Here is a 19,829-nt window from a genome sequence, read left to right as displayed (position 1 = left end):
GCAGCCACTGTGTCTGTGGGCAGGGCATGGGGAGCATCTGCCTGTCTTACTTGTGGGGCTCCATCTTCATCCGAGGACCATGGGCTCCTCCTCATCCTTCTCATCCACTTCCATCGCCTCGATGTCATCCTCCTCATCAACTTCCATCTCCTCAACCTGGTCTTCCACGTCCACCTCCATCATCTCTTCCTCATTCAGCACCATGTCCACTTCCATCGCCACCACAGTGTCTCTGTTAGTCTGCAAGAGACAGCACAATGTCACAGTGGGGTTGCTGTCCCACACCATCCATTCCCACATGGCTGCAGCCTGCTCAAACAGGCTGCCTCCTCCCTGGAATGGCACAGTACCTCCACTGGCGCAGCAGTGCTCATCCTGCTGGGGTTGGTGCTCCAGAGCAGGCAGCAGGAAAAGCCCAGGCAGCAGCAGCAACAGCTGAGTGCTGACGGGCAGAGCGCAGAGCGAGCGCCAACTGAGCGCTGGCAGCAGGCAGAGTGTCTGCTGTGGTGGTTTCCAGGTGCTGGACGTTCCACCTGGAACGCTGTGGGAGCTGTGATGTCACAGAAGTTTCAGGGCCGCTCCACACTGGGAGATGGGCATGGTGGAATGATGAAATCCTTGAATGGTTTGGCCTGGAAGGGACCCTAAGGATCATCTGGTTCCAAGCTGAGCAGCCTCGCAGCACAGCAGGTTGCTGCGGCCCCTGTCCAAGCTGGCCTTGGATGTTCCCTGGCATGGGGTATGCACAGGCTCTCTGCGCTGGTCCCTGTGTCAGGGACAAGCACCCTGACAGGAAAGAACTTCTTGCCATCATGGAATGGATTCCAGCTCTTGCAGTTTCATCCCATTCCCCCTTGTTCTGTCACTTCAGTTGCTGACAAAGAGTCCTCTCCCACTTCCCTGTGGGTCAGGCTGTTCCTGCAGTGTCACACATGTGGCTGAAGCTGCAGGCAGGAGAGAGAGAAGCCAAGCTGGCAGAGAGAGGAAATGGGGAAAGTGACATGAGAGATGAGAGGAGAAGGAAAAAGTAGAGACATGCAAGGCATTGGGTTGGGTGATTTGTGGCATTCATGCCTTTTATTAGAGGCCAGGTTCTCTGGTGCACTCAATGACTGTGTGATTGCGGCGTGTCCACAGTGAGCCCGTGTGAGCGAGCTGCACTCCCAGAGGCCGGAGCACACTTGCTTCAAGTGCTGATGAATGAGGCCAGAGATGGGTCTTTGTGTGGAACTCCAAACGCTGTGCATTGCCATGAAGAGGGTCCAGGGCCAGAGAGAAAATGAGGCTGGGGTCTGAGGGTTTCATTCGGGGGGGAGAAGGGGTGAAGCCAGGACCAGCAGGGGAGAAGAGAGAGGAGAACATTCTCTGGAGAGTAGATATAAGGAAAAAATGGCAGTTGAAGTGGGTGATAGCAACAAAACCTGCAGATTGCAAGAGGCTGCAAGTGGCCATGGGTGAGAGCCTTGCATTCAGAGGGGTTTCTCTGTTTCACCTTGGTCCCCTTTGCCCTAAGGTATCACAGTTGCAATGAGAGGCCCCTGGGCCTCCACAAGTGCCCCCTTTTTGTTTTCAAGAATGAAGGCTTCTGCCATGGACTTTTGCAAGCGTTGAGCAAAACTGGATAGAATAACCAAGACAATGAATACAAGAAACAAAGCCCACAAAACAGTCTTGACTAAATCACAGAATCACAGAATCATGAGTTTGGAAGAGACCCCTAAGATCATCAAGTCCAACCTATGCCCTAACATCTCAACTAGACTATAGCACCAAGTGGCATGTCCAGTCTTTTTTTAAACACATCCAGTGATGGTGATTCCACCACCTCCCTGGGAAGACAGTTCCAGTGCTTTATTATTCTTTCAGTGAAAATTTTTTTCCTAATATCTAACCTATACCTTCCCTGACGTAGCTTGAGACTGTGTCCCCTTGTTCTGTCAGTTGCTGCCCGGTGGAAGAGACCGACCCCCACCTGTCTACAACCTCCCTTCAGGAAGTTGTAGAGAGCAATAAGGTCACCTCTAAGCCTCCTCTTCTCCAGGCTAAACAACCCCAGCTCCCTCAAATGTTCCTCGTAGGGCTTGTTTTCCAAGCCCCTCACCAGCCTCGTTGCTCTCCTCTGGACACGCTCAAGTATCTCAATATCCTTCCTAAATTGAGGGGCCCAGAACTGGACACAGTACTCAAGATGTGGCCTCACCAGTGCCGAGTACAGGGGGAGAATGACCTCCCTGCTCCTGCTGCTCACACAAGTCCTAATGCAGGCCAGGATGCCGTTGGCCTTCTTGGCCACCAAGGCACATTGCTGGCTCATATCCAATCGGCTGTCAACCAGCACCCCCAGGTCCCTTTCTGCCTGAACACTATCCAGCCACACTGTCCCCAGCCTGTAACGCTGTAGGGGATTTTTGTGGCCAAAATGCAGAACACGGCACTTAGACTTATTAGACTTCATATTGTTGGACGTAAAGATGAAAGCCAGCCTTTCATGCCCCAGTCTTTCAACAGTCCAGTGAGCCAGTCGTTGTTGCCTTTTGTCTGGATCTTATTGATTTGATCTGTGAGCAGCTGGCCGCTCTGGTATACTGAGTCCCTATGTGAGAAGAGGTTGACATGCGTGGCCATGGGCAAGAAATTGTGGCTTGGCTGTGGAACCACCCATGCGAAGGCATGCGGCATAGTGAGGAGCATCCAGGTTCCTGCTGCAGTGGCAACAAAGGACAGCATCCTTTGACTTCAGCTAATTTCGTAGTGGGAGGAGGCTTGGGTGGCCTGAAAGTATAGAGATAGGGAGATTGCAATGTGAACCTTAAATTCTGGTCCCACTAAACTTTCTCTTCTGTAAGGCAAGGGTTTGAAGTCAGCTTATTAGAAGAATCAAATATCAAGGCTAGAATACAGTTTTTCCAATTGTTAAGCGGTATATCGCAGTTAGTGGTGTCTGAGCTCTCTTGGTGTTGGTGTGTGTGGTCCACACTGCTTAGGAGATCTTCTTCTGTCCTTCTTCTTCTTTTCCAGGCTGCTGCTGTCTCTCTTAGGCTCTTTTGTTCTGTTTTTCTGATGGTGGCTGTGGTGTTTGCCTGGCCATTGGCAGAAGGGTTTTATGTTTTTTGCTGGGATCCGTCTTGGGCCTGCTGCTGTAGAGACACAAGCATATCCTCCCTCCCAAGTAATGAATGGGGAAGGGTCCATAATTTGTTTGGATTCAGGGTCTTTGATCAGCACAGGTGGCTTTTCTTTTTATTGGGCTGCCAATTAAATATAAAATGCCTGATGACTGGGGGAGTTGTTCAAAAAGTTGAGCACATCAAGGGCCTTGGCCTCCAATGGGAGATACTATGTGGACTCCCTGTCTCTGTTGATCAAGGATCCTTTGGATGGAAGAGTGGGCCCTCTGGACTATGGACTGTCCTGTGGCAGAGTGTGGTATGGCTGTGACATGTTTTGTAGCCCACTGGTCAGAAAATGGTTGGAATCAGTGGGAGGTATTAGCAGGACCATGATCAGTTTTAATTTCCTGTGGAACAGGGAAGGTGGAAAAGGCTAAAAAGGAACGTTTTATAGCATCTTTTGATTTTTCACCAGCATGGGCAGGGGCAGAAAGCGCAGCGTTGTCGGTGTGGATTGAGACGGGGATGTATTTTAGTCTCCCGAAAGGGGCTTGGTGTGTGATGTGTGATTGCCCGATCTGGAGAGTCTTTAGTCCTCTTGGATTGAGTACAGCTCTGACAGAAGCAAAGGCATGTTGCTGACAATTTGGGCAGGTGTTTGCCATGGATCTTGCCTGATCTTGGGTAATTTTAAAGATGCTGAGCGGTGCAGGAATGTTTTGATGGTAGAAGTGGTGGCGGATCCTAGCCTGGTCAGAAACATTCCGTGGGGAGGTTTGGAGAAGCATTGCTGAGGCATCTGCTCTAGCATTGCCTACTATAAATGCAGGAAGGGTGGTATAAGACCTTGTGTGCATGATATAGCGTGGGTGTTGTCTGTGGGACAAAAGAGAAATGAAAGGGGAAAGCAAATGCTCTAGTTGGGGTTAGAAATGTCTTTGAAAATGGAATTTTCGGCCCGCTGCACTAGGTCATAGACATCTGCCGAATCAGTGATCAAATGAAGAGGTTCTTTGAAAGTGGAGAAGGTCCTAAGGACTGCAGTCAATTCAGCAATTTGGGCAGGGTGAGGATGCCCTGGCTTGGCTTTTGTCTCTTGAGCAATGCGGGCCCAGGGCAGTGCAGAGCAGGGTGGGAAGCAGTGCCCGGAGCCTTTGGAGGCTGCAAGCCTTAAACATCAGCCCCTGCAGCAGCCCAGATGCAGGTGCCACAGTTGCCAAGGCTGTCAAGGCCTTGAGAGCGGGCAGGTGGATTTTGCATCCCTGTGGGCTGATGGCGGCTCTGGAGCCAGGAGTGGCTGTGGCTGCAGCAGGAAGGGTGGCTGAAAGTTTCCTGCCTTGCTTTGGTGGCATGGCTGCAGGGGCCAGTGCAGTGAGAGCCCCCTCTGTGCTGGTGAGAGCTCAGCTCTTGGGGACGCGGCTGTGCCCCAGCCCAGGAGCAGCAGCAGTGGCCAGCGGCAGCAGTGGTGTCAGTGGGACCCCCTGTGCACAGGGAGCCCCAGCCGCGGGGTGGCCGTGGCAGCAGCCCCAGGGAGCTCCAGCCCCGGGATCCCGGAACAAGTGGAAATCCCAACTGTGCAAACGCTGCCTGTGCCTCTTGGGTTTTCTTTGGTTGAGGGGATTTCGAGGTACGTTAGAAGTCTCTTTTTCTCTAACTTAGCTGTCGAAGGAAGAGTTGAGAAGTATGTGCTTCACTCTCTTAAGGTTGATTTTTATATTTTGTCTAAAACATTTTTTTGCTGGCCTGCTGAGGTTTGTTCAGCAGGTCAGCTTAAGGTACTCTTTTTGCCTCTTGGGTTGGTGTTATCTTTTATATTAAAACCTGACTATACTATGTTTACAAGAATGTTTTAATACCTATTACTTAAGTTAGATAGTGACTTTCTACTTGAAACCAATATGTGAATGGTAATATCGTCTTTCATATGGATGCTAGCGAGAAGAAAGAGGAAGGACTGGGTACACCCAAATTTTTCTATCTATGTAGATAATACCAAACTCTTTCGTACAAGGTTCAAAACCTCTGTGTACAGTGCTCTAAATGTTTTCCGTTCACTTTGTGATTACTATTACTAGACTATCTAAATTGTTGTGACTTTTAATTCTTGACATAAAGGTGGTAACATGCTTTATGGGTTAAATTCAAAGGCCCAGGGGTCTTTGGCTACATGCCAGGGTCTCTGAACCCCCTGCCAGGGATTTAAAGCCCCCTGGCTGGGGCTGGAATCATTTAGGATGGTCAGGGGGAGGTCCGGGGTTCTGACAGTGCCCAAAGGAATGAGAAAGAGAAGTGAAGTTTTATAAAGAATCATTATTTATTTGCTGAACATCGGCAAACACGAGGATTTACAGAACACATTTCATTACAACAATCCTCATAACAACAACAACAACAACAATCTACTGCACATATTTCCATGGGATCCTATGGAGTAACAATCTTCAAAACATATTTACAAAGAACTACTAACCTAAGAACATATTTACAAAAATATCCTAACTTTTCAAACATATATACACTGCCGTAATATCTACAGCCATCATCTGCATCAGTCCTGGAAAGAAGAAAGAAGCAAAGCTGGAGTCAGCTGCCAGCACTGGGCCCTGCTGGGCCCCAGGAGCTGGGACAGGGCTGGCAGGGCTGGTGTGGCCCCAGGCAAGTGCAGGGCAGGCCAGGGCTGGTGCTTGTGGCAGCACAATCCAGGCCCCCTGCGGGCAGCGTGTCCCTGAGCGGGGCCATCCAGCCCAGCCCCAGCCTGGCGCCAGGGCAGCCACTGTGTCTGTGGGCAGGGCATGGGGAGCATCTGCCTGTCTTACTTGTGGGGCTCCATCTTCATCCGAGGACCATGGGCTCCTCCTCATCCTTCTCATCCACTTCCATCGCCTCGATGTCATCCTCCTCATCAACTTCCATCTCCTCAACCTGGTCTTCCACGTCCACCTCCATCATCTCTTCCTCATTCAGCACCATGTCCACTTCCATCGCCACCACAGTGTCTCTGTTAGTCTGCAAGAGACAGCACAATGTCACAGTGGGGTTGCTGTCCCACACCATCCATTCCCACATGGCTGCAGCCTGCTCAAACAGGCTGCCTCCTCCCTGGAATGGCACAGTACCTCCACTGGCGCAGCAGTGCTCATCCTGCTGGGGTTGGTGCTCCAGAGCAGGCAGCAGGAAAAGCCCAGGCAGCAGCAGCAACAGCTGAGTGCTGACGGGCAGAGCGCAGAGCGAGCGCCAACTGAGCGCTGGCAGCAGGCAGAGTGTCTGCTGTGGTGGTTTCCAGGTGCTGGACGTTCCACCTGGAACGCTGTGGGAGCTGTGATGTCACAGAAGTTTCAGGGCCGCTCCACACTGGGAGATGGGCATGGTGGAATGATGAAATCCTTGAATGGTTTGGCCTGGAAGGGACCCTAAGGATCATCTGGTTCCAAGCTGAGCAGCCTCGCAGCACAGCAGGTTGCTGCGGCCCCTGTCCAAGCTGGCCTTGGATGTTCCCTGGCATGGGGTATGCACAGGCTCTCTGCGCTGGTCCCTGTGTCAGGGACAAGCACCCTGACAGGAAAGAACTTCTTGCCATCATGGAATGGATTCCAGCTCTTGCAGTTTCATCCCATTCCCCCTTGTTCTGTCACTTCAGTTGCTGACAAAGAGTCCTCTCCCACTTCCCTGTGGGTCAGGCTGTTCCTGCAGTGTCACACATGTGGCTGAAGCTGCAGGCAGGAGAGAGAGAAGCCAAGCTGGCAGAGAGAGGAAATGGGGAAAGTGACATGAGAGATGAGAGGAGAAGGAAAAAGTAGAGACATGCAAGGCATTGGGTTGGGTGATTTGTGGCATTCATGCCTTTTATTAGAGGCCAGGTTCTCTGGTGCACTCAATGACTGTGTGATTGCGGCGTGTCCACAGTGAGCCCGTGTGAGCGAGCTGCACTCCCAGAGGCCGGAGCACACTTGCTTCAAGTGCTGATGAATGAGGCCAGAGATGGGTCTTTGTGTGGAACTCCAAACGCTGTGCATTGCCATGAAGAGGGTCCAGGGCCAGAGAGAAAATGAGGCTGGGGTCTGAGGGTTTCATTCGGGGGGGAGAAGGGGTGAAGCCAGGACCAGCAGGGGAGAAGAGAGAGGAGAACATTCTCTGGAGAGTAGATATAAGGAAAAAATGGCAGTTGAAGTGGGTGATAGCAACAAAACCTGCAGATTGCAAGAGGCTGCAAGTGGCCATGGGTGAGAGCCTTGCATTCAGAGGGGTTTCTCTGTTTCACCTTGGTCCCCTTTGCCCTAAGGTATCACAGTTGCAATGAGAGGCCCCTGGGCCTCCACAAGTGCCCCCTTTTTGTTTTCAAGAATGAAGGCTTCTGCCATGGACTTTTGCAAGCGTTGAGCAAAACTGGATAGAATAACCAAGACAATGAATACAAGAAACAAAGCCCACAAAACAGTCTTGACTAAATCACAGAATCACAGAATCATGAGTTTGGAAGAGACCCCTAAGATCATCAAGTCCAACCTATGCCCTAACATCTCAACTAGACTATAGCACCAAGTGGCATGTCCAGTCTTTTTTTAAACACATCCAGTGATGGTGATTCCACCACCTCCCTGGGAAGACAGTTCCAGTGCTTTATTATTCTTTCAGTGAAAATTTTTTTCCTAATATCTAACCTATACCTTCCCTGACGTAGCTTGAGACTGTGTCCCCTTGTTCTGTCAGTTGCTGCCCGGTGGAAGAGACCGACCCCCACCTGTCTACAACCTCCCTTCAGGAAGTTGTAGAGAGCAATAAGGTCACCTCTAAGCCTCCTCTTCTCCAGGCTAAACAACCCCAGCTCCCTCAAATGTTCCTCGTAGGGCTTGTTTTCCAAGCCCCTCACCAGCCTCGTTGCTCTCCTCTGGACACGCTCAAGTATCTCAATATCCTTCCTAAATTGAGGGGCCCAGAACTGGACACAGTACTCAAGATGTGGCCTCACCAGTGCCGAGTACAGGGGGAGAATGACCTCCCTGCTCCTGCTGCTCACACAAGTCCTAATGCAGGCCAGGATGCCGTTGGCCTTCTTGGCCACCAAGGCACATTGCTGGCTCATATCCAATCGGCTGTCAACCAGCACCCCCAGGTCCCTTTCTGCCTGAACACTATCGAGCCACACTGTCCCCAGCCTGTAACGCTGTAGGGGATTTTTGTGGCCAAAATGCAGAACACGGCACTTAGACTTATTAGACTTCATATTGTTGGACGTAAAGATGAAAGCCAGCCTTTCATGCCCCAGTCTTTCAACAGTCCAGTGAGCCAGTCGTTGTTGCCTTTTGTCTGGATCTTATTGATTTGATCTGTGAGCAGCTGGCCGCTCTGGTATACTGAGTCCTTATGTGAGAAGAGGTTGACATGCGTGGCCATGGGCAAGAAATTGTGGCTTGGCTGTGGAACCACCCATGCGAAGGCATGCGGCATAGTGAGGAGCATCCAGCTTCCTGCTGCAGTGGCAACAAAGGACAGCATCCTTTGACTTCAGCTAATTTCGTAGTGGGAGGAGGCTTGGGTGGCCTGAAAGTATAGAGATAGGGAGATTGCAATGTGAACCTTAAATTCTGGTCCCACTAAACTTTCTCTTCTGTAAGGCAAGGGTTTGAAGTCTTCTTATTAGAAGAATCAAATATCAAGGCTAGAATACAGTTTTTCCAATTGTTAAGCGGTATATCGCAGTTAGTGGTGTCTGAGCTCTCTTGGTGTTGGTGTGTGTGGTCCACACTGCTTAGGAGATCTTCTTCTGTCCTTCTTCTTCTTTTCCAGGCTGCTGCTGTCTCTCTTAGGATCTTTTGTTCTGTTTTTCTGATGGTGGCTGTGGTGTTTGCCTGGCCATTGGCAGAAGGGTTTTATGTTTTTTGCTGGGATCCGTCTTGGGCCTGCTGCTGTAGAGACACAAGCATATCCTCCCTCCCAAGTAATGAATGGGGAAGGGTCCATAATTTGTTTGGATTCAGGGTCTTTGATCAGCACAGGTGGCTTTTCTTTTTATTGGGCTGCCAATTAAATATAAAATGCCTGATGACTGGGGGAGTTGTTCAAAAAGTTGAGCACATCAAGGGCCTTGGCCTCCAATGGGAGATACTATGTGGACTCCCTGTCTCTGTTGATCAAGGATCCTTTGGATGGAAGAGTGGGCCCTCTGGACTATGGACTGTCCTGTGGCAGAGTGTGGTATGGCTGTGACATGTTTTGTAGCCCACTGGTCAGAAAATGGTTGGAATCAGTGGGAGGTATTAGCAGGACCATGATCAGTTTTAATTTCCTGTGGAACAGGGAAGGTGGAAAAGGCTAAAAAGGAACGTTTTATAGCATCTTTTGATTTTTCACCAGCATGGGCAGGGGCAGAAAGCGCAGCGTTGTCGGTGTGGATTGAGACGGGGATGTATTTTAGTCTCCCAAAAGGGGCTTGGTGTGTGATGTGTGATTGCCCGATCTGGAGAGTCTTTAGTCCTCTTGGATTGAGTACAGCTCTGACAGAAGCAAAGGCATGTTGCTGACAATTTGGGCAGGTGTTTGCCATGGATCTTGCCTGATCTTGGGTAATTTTAAAGATGCTGAGCGGTGCAGGAATGTTTTGATGGTAGAAGTGGTGGCGGATCCTAGCCTGGTCAGAAACATTCCGTGGGGAGGTTTGGAGAAGCATTGCTGAGGCATCTGCTCTAGCATTGCCTACTATAAATGCAGGAAGGGTGGTATAAGACCTTGTGTGCATGATATAGCGTGGGTGTTGTCTGTGGGACAAAAGAGAAATGAAAGGGGAAAGCAAATGCTCTAGTTGGGGTTAGAAATGTCTTTGAAAATGGAATTTTCGGCCCGCTGCACTAGGTCATAGACATCTGCCGAATCAGTGATCAAATGAAGAGGTTCTTTGAAAGTGGAGAAGGTCCTAAGGACTGCAGTCAATTCAGCAATTTGGGCAGGGTGAGGATGCCCTGGCTTGGCTTTTGTCTCTTGAGCAATGCGGGCCCAGGGCAGTGCAGAGCAGGGTGGGAAGCAGAGCCCGGAGCCTTTGGAGGCTGCAAGCCTTAAACATCAGCCCCTGCAGCAGCCCAGATGCAGGTGCCACAGTTGCCAAGGCTGTCAAGGCCTTGAGAGCGGGCAGGTGGATTTTGCATCCCTGTGGGCTGATGGCGGCTCTGGAGCCAGGAGTGGCTGTGGCTGCAGCAGGAAGGGTGGCTGAAAGTTTCCTGCCTTGCTTTGGTGGCATGGCTGCAGGGGCCAGTGCAGTGAGAGCCCCCTCTGTGCTGGTGAGAGCTCAGCTCTTGGGGACGCGGCTGTGCCCCAGCCCAGGAGCAGCAGCAGTGGCCAGCGGCAGCAGTGGTGTCAGTGGGACCCCCTGTGCACAGGGAGCCCCAGCCGCGGGGTGGCCGTGGCAGCAGCCCCAGGGAGCTCCAGCCCCGGGATCCCGGAACAAGTGGAAATCCCAACTGTGCAAACGCTGCCTGTGCCTCTTGGGTTTTCTTTGGTTGAGGGGATTTCGAGGTACGTTAGAAGTCTCTTTTTCTCTAACTTAGCTGTCGAAGGAAGAGTTGAGAAGTATGTGCTTCACTCTCTTAAGGTTGATTTTTATATTTTGTCTAAAACATTTTTTTGCTGGCCTGCTGAGGTTTGTTCAGCAGGTCAGCTTAAGGTACTCTTTTTGCCTCTTGGGTTGGTGTTATCTTTTATATTAAAACCTGACTATACTATGTTTACAAGAATGTTTTAATACCTATTACTTAAGTTAGATAGTGACTTTCTACTTGAAACCAATATGTGAATGGTAATATCGTCTTTCATATGGATGCTAGCGAGAAGAAAGAGGAAGGACTGGGTACACCCAAATTTTTCTATCTATGTAGATAATACCAAACTCTTTCGTACAAGGTTCAAAACCTCTGTCTACAGTGCTCTAAATGTTTTCCGTTCACTTTGTGATTACTATTACTAGACTATCTAAATTGTTGTGACTTTTAATTCTTGACATAAAGGTGGTAACATGCTTTATGGGTTAAATTCAAAGGCCCAGGGGTCTTTGGCTACATGCCAGGGTCTCTGAACCCCCTGCCAGGGATTTAAAGCCCCCTGGCTGGGGCTGGAATCATTTAGGATGGTCAGGGGGAGGTCCGGGGTTCTGACAGTGCCCAAAGGAATGAGAAAGAGAAGTGAAGTTTTATAAAGAATCATTATTTATTTGCTGAACATTGGCAAACACGAGGATTTACAGAACACATTTCATTACAACAATCCTCATAACAACAACAACAACAACAACAATCTACTGCACATATTTCCATGGGATCCTATGGAGTAACAATCTTCAAAACATATTTACAAAGAACTACTAACCTAAGAACATATTTACAAAAATATCCTAACTTTTCAAACATATATACACTGCCGTAATATCTACAGCCATCATCTGCATCAGTCCTGGAAAGAAGAAAGAAACAAAGCTGGAGTCAGCTGCCAGCACTGGGCCCTGCTGGGCCCCAGGAGCTGGGACAGGGCTGGCAGGGCTGGTGTGGCCCCAGGCAAGTGCAGGGCAGGCCAGGGCTGGTGCTTGTGGCAGCACAATCCAGGCCCCCTGCGGGCAGCGTGTCCCTGAGCGGGGCCATCCAGCCCAGCCCCAGCCTGGCGCCAGGGCAGCCACTGTGTCTGTGGGCAGGGCATGGGGAGCATCTGCCTGTCTTACTTGTGGGGCTCCATCTTCATCCGAGGACCATGGGCTCCTCCTCATCCTTCTCATCCACTTCCATCGCCTCGATGTCATCCTCCTCATCAACTTCCATCTCCTCAACCTGGTCTTCCACGTCCACCTCCATCATCTCTTCCTCATTCAGCACCATGTCCACTTCCATCGCCACCACAGTGTCTCTGTTAGTCTGCAAGAGACAGCACAATGTCACAGTGGGGTTGCTGTCCCACACCATCCATTCCCACATGGCTGCAGCCTGCTCAAACAGGCTGCCTCCTCCCTGGAATGGCACAGTACCTCCACTGGCGCAGCAGTGCTCATCCTGCTGGGGTTGGTGCTCCAGAGCAGGCAGCAGGAAAAGCCCAGGCAGCAGCAGCAACAGCTGAGTGCTGACGGGCAGAGCGCAGAGCGAGCGCCAACTGAGCGCTGGCAGCAGGCAGAGTGTCTGCTGTGGTGGTTTCCAGGTGCTGGACGTTCCACCTGGAACGCTGTGGGAGCTGTGATGTCACAGAAGTTTCAGGGCCGCTCCACACTGGGAGATGGGCATGGTGGAATGATGAAATCCTTGAATGGTTTGGCCTGGAAGGGACCCTAAGGATCATCTGGTTCCAAGCTGAGCAGCCTCGCAGCACAGCAGGTTGCTGCGGCCCCTGTCCAAGCTGGCCTTGGATGTTCCCTGGCATGGGGTATGCACAGGCTCTCTGCGCTGGTCCCTGTGTCAGGGACAAGCACCCTGACAGGAAAGAACTTCTTGCCATCATGGAATGGATTCCAGCTCTTGCAGTTTCATCCCATTCCCCCTTGTTCTGTCACTTCAGTTGCTGACAAAGAGTCCTCTCCCACTTCCCGGTGGGTCAGGCTGTTCCTGCAGTGTCACACATGTGGCTGAAGCTGCAGGCAGGAGAGAGAGAAGCCAAGCTGGCAGAGAGAGGAAATGGGGAAAGTGACATGAGAGATGAGAGGAGAAGGAAAAAGTAGAGACATGCAAGGCATTGGGTTGGGTGATTTGTGGCATTCATGCCTTTTATTAGAGGCCAGGTTCTCTGGTGCACTCAATGACTGTGTGATTGCGGCGTGTCCACAGTGAGCCCGTGTGAGCGAGCTGCACTCCCAGAGGCCGGAGCACACTTGCTTCAAGTGCTGACGAATGAGGCCAGAGATGGGTCTTTGTGTGGAACTCCAAACGCTGTGCATTGCCATGAAGAGGGTCCAGGGCCAGAGAGAAAATGAGGCTGGGGTCTGAGGGTTTCATTCGGGGGGGAGAAGGGGTGAAGCCAGGACCAGCAGGGGAGAAGAGAGAGGAGAACATTCTCTGGAGAGTAGATATAAGGAAAAAATGGCAGTTGAAGTGGGTGATAGCAACAAAACCTGCAGATTGCAAGAGGCTGCAAGTGGCCATGGGTGAGAGCCTTGCATTCAGAGGGGTTTCTCTGTTTCACCTTGGTCCCCTTTGCCCTAAGGTATCACAGTTGCAATGAGAGGCCCCTGGGCCTCCACAAGTGCCCCCTTTTTGTTTTCAAGAATGAAGGCTTCTGCCATGGACTTTTGCAAGCGTTGAGCAAAACTGGATAGAATAACCAAGACAATGAATACAAGAAACAAAGCCCACAAAACAGTCTTGACTAAATCACAGAATCACAGAATCATGAGTTTGGAAGAGACCCCTAAGATCATCAAGTCCAACCTATGCCCTAACATCTCAACTAGACTATAGCACCAAGTGGCATGTCCAGTCTTTTTTTAAACACATCCAGTGATGGTGATTCCACCACCTCCCTGGGAAGACAGTTCCAGTGCTTTATTATTCTTTCAGTGAAAATTTTTTTCCTAATATCTAACCTATACCTTCCCTGACGTAGCTTGAGACTGTGTCCCCTTGTTCTGTCAGTTGCTGCCCGGTGGAAGAGACCGACCCCCACCTGTCTACAACCTCCCTTCAGGAAGTTGTAGAGAGCAATAAGGTCACCTCTAAGCCTCCTCTTCTCCAGGCTAAACAACCCCAGCTCCCTCAAATGTTCCTCGTAGGGCTTGTTTTCCAAGCCCCTCACCAGCCTCGTTGCTCTCCTCTGGACACGCTCAAGTATCTCAATATCCTTCCTAAATTGAGGGGCCCAGAACTGGACACAGTACTCAAGATGTGGCCTCACCAGTGCCGAGTACAGGGGGAGAATGACCTCCCTGCTCCTGCTGCTCACACAAGTCCTAATGCAGGCCAGGATGCCGTTGGCCTTCTTGGCCACCAAGGCACATTGCTGGCTCATATCCAATCGGCTGTCAACCAGCACCCCCAGGTCCCTTTCTGCCTGAACACTATCCAGCCACACCGTCCCCAGCCTGTAACGCTGTAGGGGATTTTTGTGGCCAAAATGCAGAACACGGCACTTAGACTTATTAGACTTCATATTGTTGGACGTAAAGATGAAAGCCAGCCTTTCATGCCCCAGTCTTTCAACAGTCCAGTGAGCCAGTCGTTGTTGCCTTTTGTCTGGATCTTATTGATTTGATCTGTGAGCAGCTGGCCGCTCTGGTATACTGAGTCCCTATGTGAGAAGAGGTTGACATGCGTGGCCATGGGCAAGAAATTGTGGCTTGGCTGTGGAACCACCCATGCGAAGGCATGCGGCATAGTTAGGAGCATCCAGGTTCCTGCTGCAGTGGCAACAAAGGACAGCATCCTTTGACTTTAGCTAATTTAGTAGTAGGTGGAGGCTTGGGTGGCCTGAAAGTAAAGAGATAGGGAGATTGCAATGTGAAACTTAAATTCTGGTCCCACTAAACTTTCTCTTCTGTAAGGCAAGGGTTTGAAGTCAGCTTATTAGAAGAATCAAATATCAAGGCTAGAATACAGGTTTTCCAATTGTTAAGCGGGATATCGCAGTTAGTGGTGTCTGAGCTCTCTTGGTGTTGGTGTGTGTGGTCCACACTGCTTAGGAGATCTTCTTCTGTCCTTCTTCTTCTTTTGCAGGCTGCTGCTGTCTCTCTTAGGCTCTTTTGTTCTGTTTTTCTGATGGTGGCTGTGGTGTTTGCCTGGCCATTGGCAGAAGAGTTTTATGTTTTTTGCTGGGATGCGTCTTGGGCCTGCTGCTGTAGAGACACAAGCATATCCTCCCTCCCAAGTAATGAATGGGAAAGGGCCCATAATTTGTTTGGATTCAGGGTCTTTGATCAACACAGGTGGCTTTTCTTTTTATTGGGCTGCCAATTAAATATAAAATGCCTGATGACTGGGGGAGTTGTTCAAAAAGTTGAGCACATCAAGGGCCTTGGCCAGGCTCTCAATGGGAGATACTATGTGGACTCCCTGTCTCTGTTGATCAAGGATCCTTTGGATGGAAGAGTGGGCCCTCTGGACTATGGACTGTCCTGTGGCAGAGTGTGGTATGGCTGTGACATGTTTTGTAGCCCACTGGTCAGAAAATGGTTGGAATCAGTGGGAGGTATTAGCAGGACCATGATCAGTTTTAATTTCCTGTGGAACAGGGAAGGTGGAAAAGGCTAAAAAGGAACGTTTTATAGCATCTTTTGATTTTTCACCAGCATGGGCAGGGGCAGAAAGCGCAGCGTTGTCGGTGTGGATTGAGACGGGGATGTATTTTAGTCTCCCAAAAGGGGCTTGGTGTGTGATGTGTGATTGCCCGATCTGGAGAGTCTTTAGTCCTCTTGGATTGAGTACAGCTCTGACAGAAGCAAAGGCATGTTGCTGACAATTTGGGCAGGTGTTTGCCATGGATCTTGCCTGATCTTGGGTAATTTTAAAGATGCTGAGCGGTGCAGGAATGTTTTGATGGTGGAAGTGGTGGCGGATGCTAGCCTGGTCAGAAAGATTCCGTAGGGAGGTTTGGAGAAGCATTGCTGAGGCATCTGCTCTAGCATTGCCTACTATAAATGCAGGAAGGGTGGTATGAGACCTTGTGTGCATGATATAGTGTGGGTGTTGTCTGTGGGACAAAAGAGAAATGAAAGGGGAAAGCAAATGCTCTAGTTGGGGTTAGAAATGTCTTTGAAAATGGAATTTTCGGCCCACTGCACTAGGTCATAGACATCTGCCGAATCAGTGATCAAATGAAGAGGTTCTTTGAAAGTGGAGAAGGTCCTAAGGACTGCAGTCAATTCAGCAATTTGGGCAGGGTGAGGATGCCCTGTCTTGGCTTTTGTCTCTTGAGCAATGCGGAGCCAGGGCAGTGCAGAGCAGGGTGGGAAGCAGAGCCCGGAGCCTTTGGAGGCTGCAAGGCTTAAACATCAGCCCCTGCAGCAGCCCAGATGCAGGTGCCACAGTTGCCAAGGCTGTCAAGGCCTTGAGAGCGGGCAGGTGGATTTTGCATCCCTGTGGGCTGATGGCGGCTCTGGAGCCAGGAGTGGCTGTGGCTGCAGCAGGAAGGGTGGCTGAAAGTTTCCTGCCTTGCTTTGGTGGCATGGCTGCAGGGGCCAGTGCAGTGAGAGCCCCGTCTGTGCTGGTGAGAGCTCAGCTCTTGGGGACGCGGCTGTGCCCCAGCCCAGGAGCAGCAGCAGTGGCCAGCGGCAGCAGTGGTGTCAGTGGGACCCCCTGTGCACAGGGAGCCCCAGCCGCGGGGTGGCCGTGGCAGCAGCCCCAGGGAGCTCCAGCCCCGGGATCCCGGAGCAAGTGGAAATCCCAACTGTGCAAACGCTGCCTGTGCCTCTTGGGTTTTCTTTGGTTGAGGGGATTTCGAGGTATGTTAGAAGTCTCTTTTTCTAACTTAGCTGTCGAAGGAAGAGTTGAGAAGTAAGTGCTTCACGCTCTTAAGGTTGATTTTTATGTTTTCTCTAAAACATTTTTTGTCTGGCCTGCTGAGGTTTGTTCAGCAGGTCAGCTTAAGGCACTCTTTTTGCCTCTCGGGTTGGTGTTATCTTTTATATTAAAAAGTGCCTATACTATGTTTACAAGAATGTTTTAATACCTATTACTTAAGTTAGATAGTGACTTTCTACTTGAAACCAATTTGTAGATGCCAACATCATCTTTCATATGGATGCTAGGGAGAAGAAAGAGGAAGGACAGGGTACGCCCAAATTTTTCTATCTATGTAGATAATACCAAACTCTTTCGTACAAGGTTCAAAACCTCTGTGTACAGTGCTCTAAATGTTTTCCGTTCACTTTGTGATTACTATTACTAGACTATCTAAATTGTTGTGACTTTTAATTCTTGACATAAAGGTGGTAACATGCTTTATGGGTTAAATTCAAAGGCACAGGGGTCTTTGGCTACATGCCAGGGTCTCCGAACCCCCTGCCAGGGATTTAAAGCCCCCTGGCTGGGGCTGGGATCATTTAGGATGGTCAGGGGGAGGTCCGGGGTTCTGACAGTGCCCAAAGGAATGAGAAGGAGAAGTGAAGTTTTATAAAGAATCATTATTTATTTGCTGAACATTGGCAAACACGAGGATTTACAGAACACATTTCATTACAACAATCCTTATAACAACAACAACAAGAATCTACTGCACATATTTCCATGGGATCCTATGGACTAACAATCTTCAAAACATATTTACAAAGAACTACTAACCTAAGAACATATTTACAATAAAAATTCTAACTTTTCAAACATATCTACACCGCCGTAATATCTACAGCCATCATCTGCAGCATCAGTCCTGGAAGGAAGAAAGAAGCAAAGCTGGAGTCAGCTGCCAGCACTGGGCCCAGCTGGGCCCCAGGAGCTGGGACAGGGCTGGCAGGGCTGGTGTGGCCCCAGGCAAGTGCAGGGCAGGCCAGGGCTGGTGCTTGTGGCAGCACAATCCAGGCCCCCTGCGGGCAGCGTGTCCCTGAGCGGGGCCATCCAGCCCAGCCCCAGCCTGGCGTCAGGGCAGCCACTGTGTCTGTGGGCAGGGCATGGGGAGCATCTGCCTGTCTTACTTGTGGGACTCCATCTTCATCCAAGGACCATGGGCTCCTCCTCATCCTTCTCATCCACTTCCATCTCCTCGATGTCATCCTCCTCATCAACTTCCATCTCCTCAACCTGGTCTTCCACATCCACCTGCATCCTTTCTTCCTCAGCCTGCACCATGTCCACTTGCATCTCCTCCACAGTGTCTCTGTTAGTCTGCAAGAGACAGCACAATGTCACAGTGGGGTTCCTGTCCCACACCATCCATTCCTACATGGCTGCATCCTGCTCAAGCAGGCTGCCCCCTCCCTGGAATGGCACAGTACCTCCAGTGGTGCAGCAGTGCTCATCCTGCTGGGATTGGTGCTCCAGAGCAGGCAGCAGGAAAAGGCCAGGCAGCAGCAGCAACAGCTGAGTGCTGACGGGCAGAGCGCAGAGCGAGCGCCAACTGAGCACTGGCAGCAGGCAGAGTGTCTGCTGTGGTGGTTTCCAGGTGCTGGACGTTCCACCTGGAACACTGTGGGAGCTGTGATGTCACAGAAGTTTCAGGGCCGCTCCACACTGGGAGGTGGGCATGGTGGAATGATGAAATCCTTGAATGATTTGGCTTGGAAGGGACCCTAAAGATCGTCTGGTTCCAAGCTGAGCAGCCTCCCAGCACAGCAGGTTGCTGCGGCCCCTGTCCAAGCTGGCCTTGGATGTTGGTGGGCATGGGGTATGCACAGCCTCTCTGCACTGGTCCCTGTGTCAGGGACAAGCACCCTGACAGGAAAGAACTTCTTGCCATCATGGAATGGATTCCAGCTCTTGCAGTTTCATCCCATTCCCCCTTGTTCTGTCACTTCAGTTGCTGACAAAGAGTCCTCTCCCACTTCCCGGTGGGTCAGGCTGTTCCTGCAGTGTCACACATGTGGCTGAAGCTGCAGCCAGGAGAGAGAGAAGCCAAGCTGGCAGAGAGAGGAAATGGGGAAAGTGACATGAGAGATGAGAGAAGAAGGAAAAAGTAGAGACATGCAAGGCATTGGGTTGGGTGATTTGTGGCATTCATGCCTTTTATTAGAGGCCAGGTTCTCTGGTGCACTCAATGACTGTGTGATTGCGGCGTGTCCACAGTGAGCCCGAGTGAGCGTGCTGCACTCCCAGAGGCCGGAGCACACTTGCTTCAAGTGCTGATGAATGAGGCCAGAGATGGGTCTTTGTGTGGAACTCCAAACGCTGTGCATTGCCATGAAGAGGGTCCAGGGCCAGAGAGAAAATGAGGCTGGGTTTTATATTGGAGGGCGAAGGGGCGAAGGAGGGGAGAAGAGAGAGGAGAACATTCTCTGGGGAGTAGATATAAGGAAAAAATGGCATTTGAACTGGGTGATAGCAACAAAACCTGCAGATTGCAAGAGGCTGCAAGTGGCCATGGGTGAGAGCCTTGCATTCAGAGGGGTTTCTCTGTTTCACCTTGGTCCCCTTTGCCCTAAGGTATTACAGTTCAATGGCGGGCCCCTGGGTCTCCACAACTGCCCCCTTTTTGTTTTCAGGAATGAAGGCTTCTGCCATGGACTTCTGCATGCGTTGAGCAAAACTGGATAGAATAACCAAGACAATGAATACCAGAAACAAAGCCCACAAAACAGTCTTAACTAAAGGTGAAAGCCAGCCTTTCCTGCCCCAGTCTTTCAACAGTCCAGTGAGCCAGTCGTTGTAGTCTTTCGTCTGGATCTTGTTGATTTGATCTGTGAGCAGCTGGCCGCTCTGGTATACTGAGTCCTTATGTGAGAAGAGGTTGACATGTGTGGCCATGGGCAAGAAATTGTGGCTTGGCTGTGGAACCAGCCAGCTGAAGGCATGTGGCATAGTGAGGAGCATCCAGCTTCCTGCTGCAGTGGCAACAAAAGACAGCATCCTTTGACTTTAGCTAATTTAGTAGTGGGTGGAGGCTTGAGTGGCCTGAAAGTAAAGAGATAGGGAGATTGCAATGTGAAACTTAAATTCTGGTCCCACTAAACTTTCTCTTCTGTAAGGCAAGGGTTTGAAGTCAGCTTATTAGAAGAATCAAATATCAAGGCTGGAATAGAGTTTTTCCAATTGTTAAGCGATATATCCCGGATAGTGGTGTCTGAGCTCTCTTGGTGTTGGTCTGTGTGGTCCACACTGTTTAGGAGATCTTCTTCTGTCCTTC

Source organism: Passer domesticus, chromosome 10 (genome assembly GCF_036417665.1).
Source record: "Passer domesticus isolate bPasDom1 chromosome 10, bPasDom1.hap1, whole genome shotgun sequence".
NCBI classification, from domain to species: domain Eukaryota; kingdom Metazoa; phylum Chordata; class Aves; order Passeriformes; family Passeridae; genus Passer; species Passer domesticus.
The sequence above is the reverse complement of the archived record's forward strand: the minus strand, read 5'-3'. Positions refer to the sequence as shown.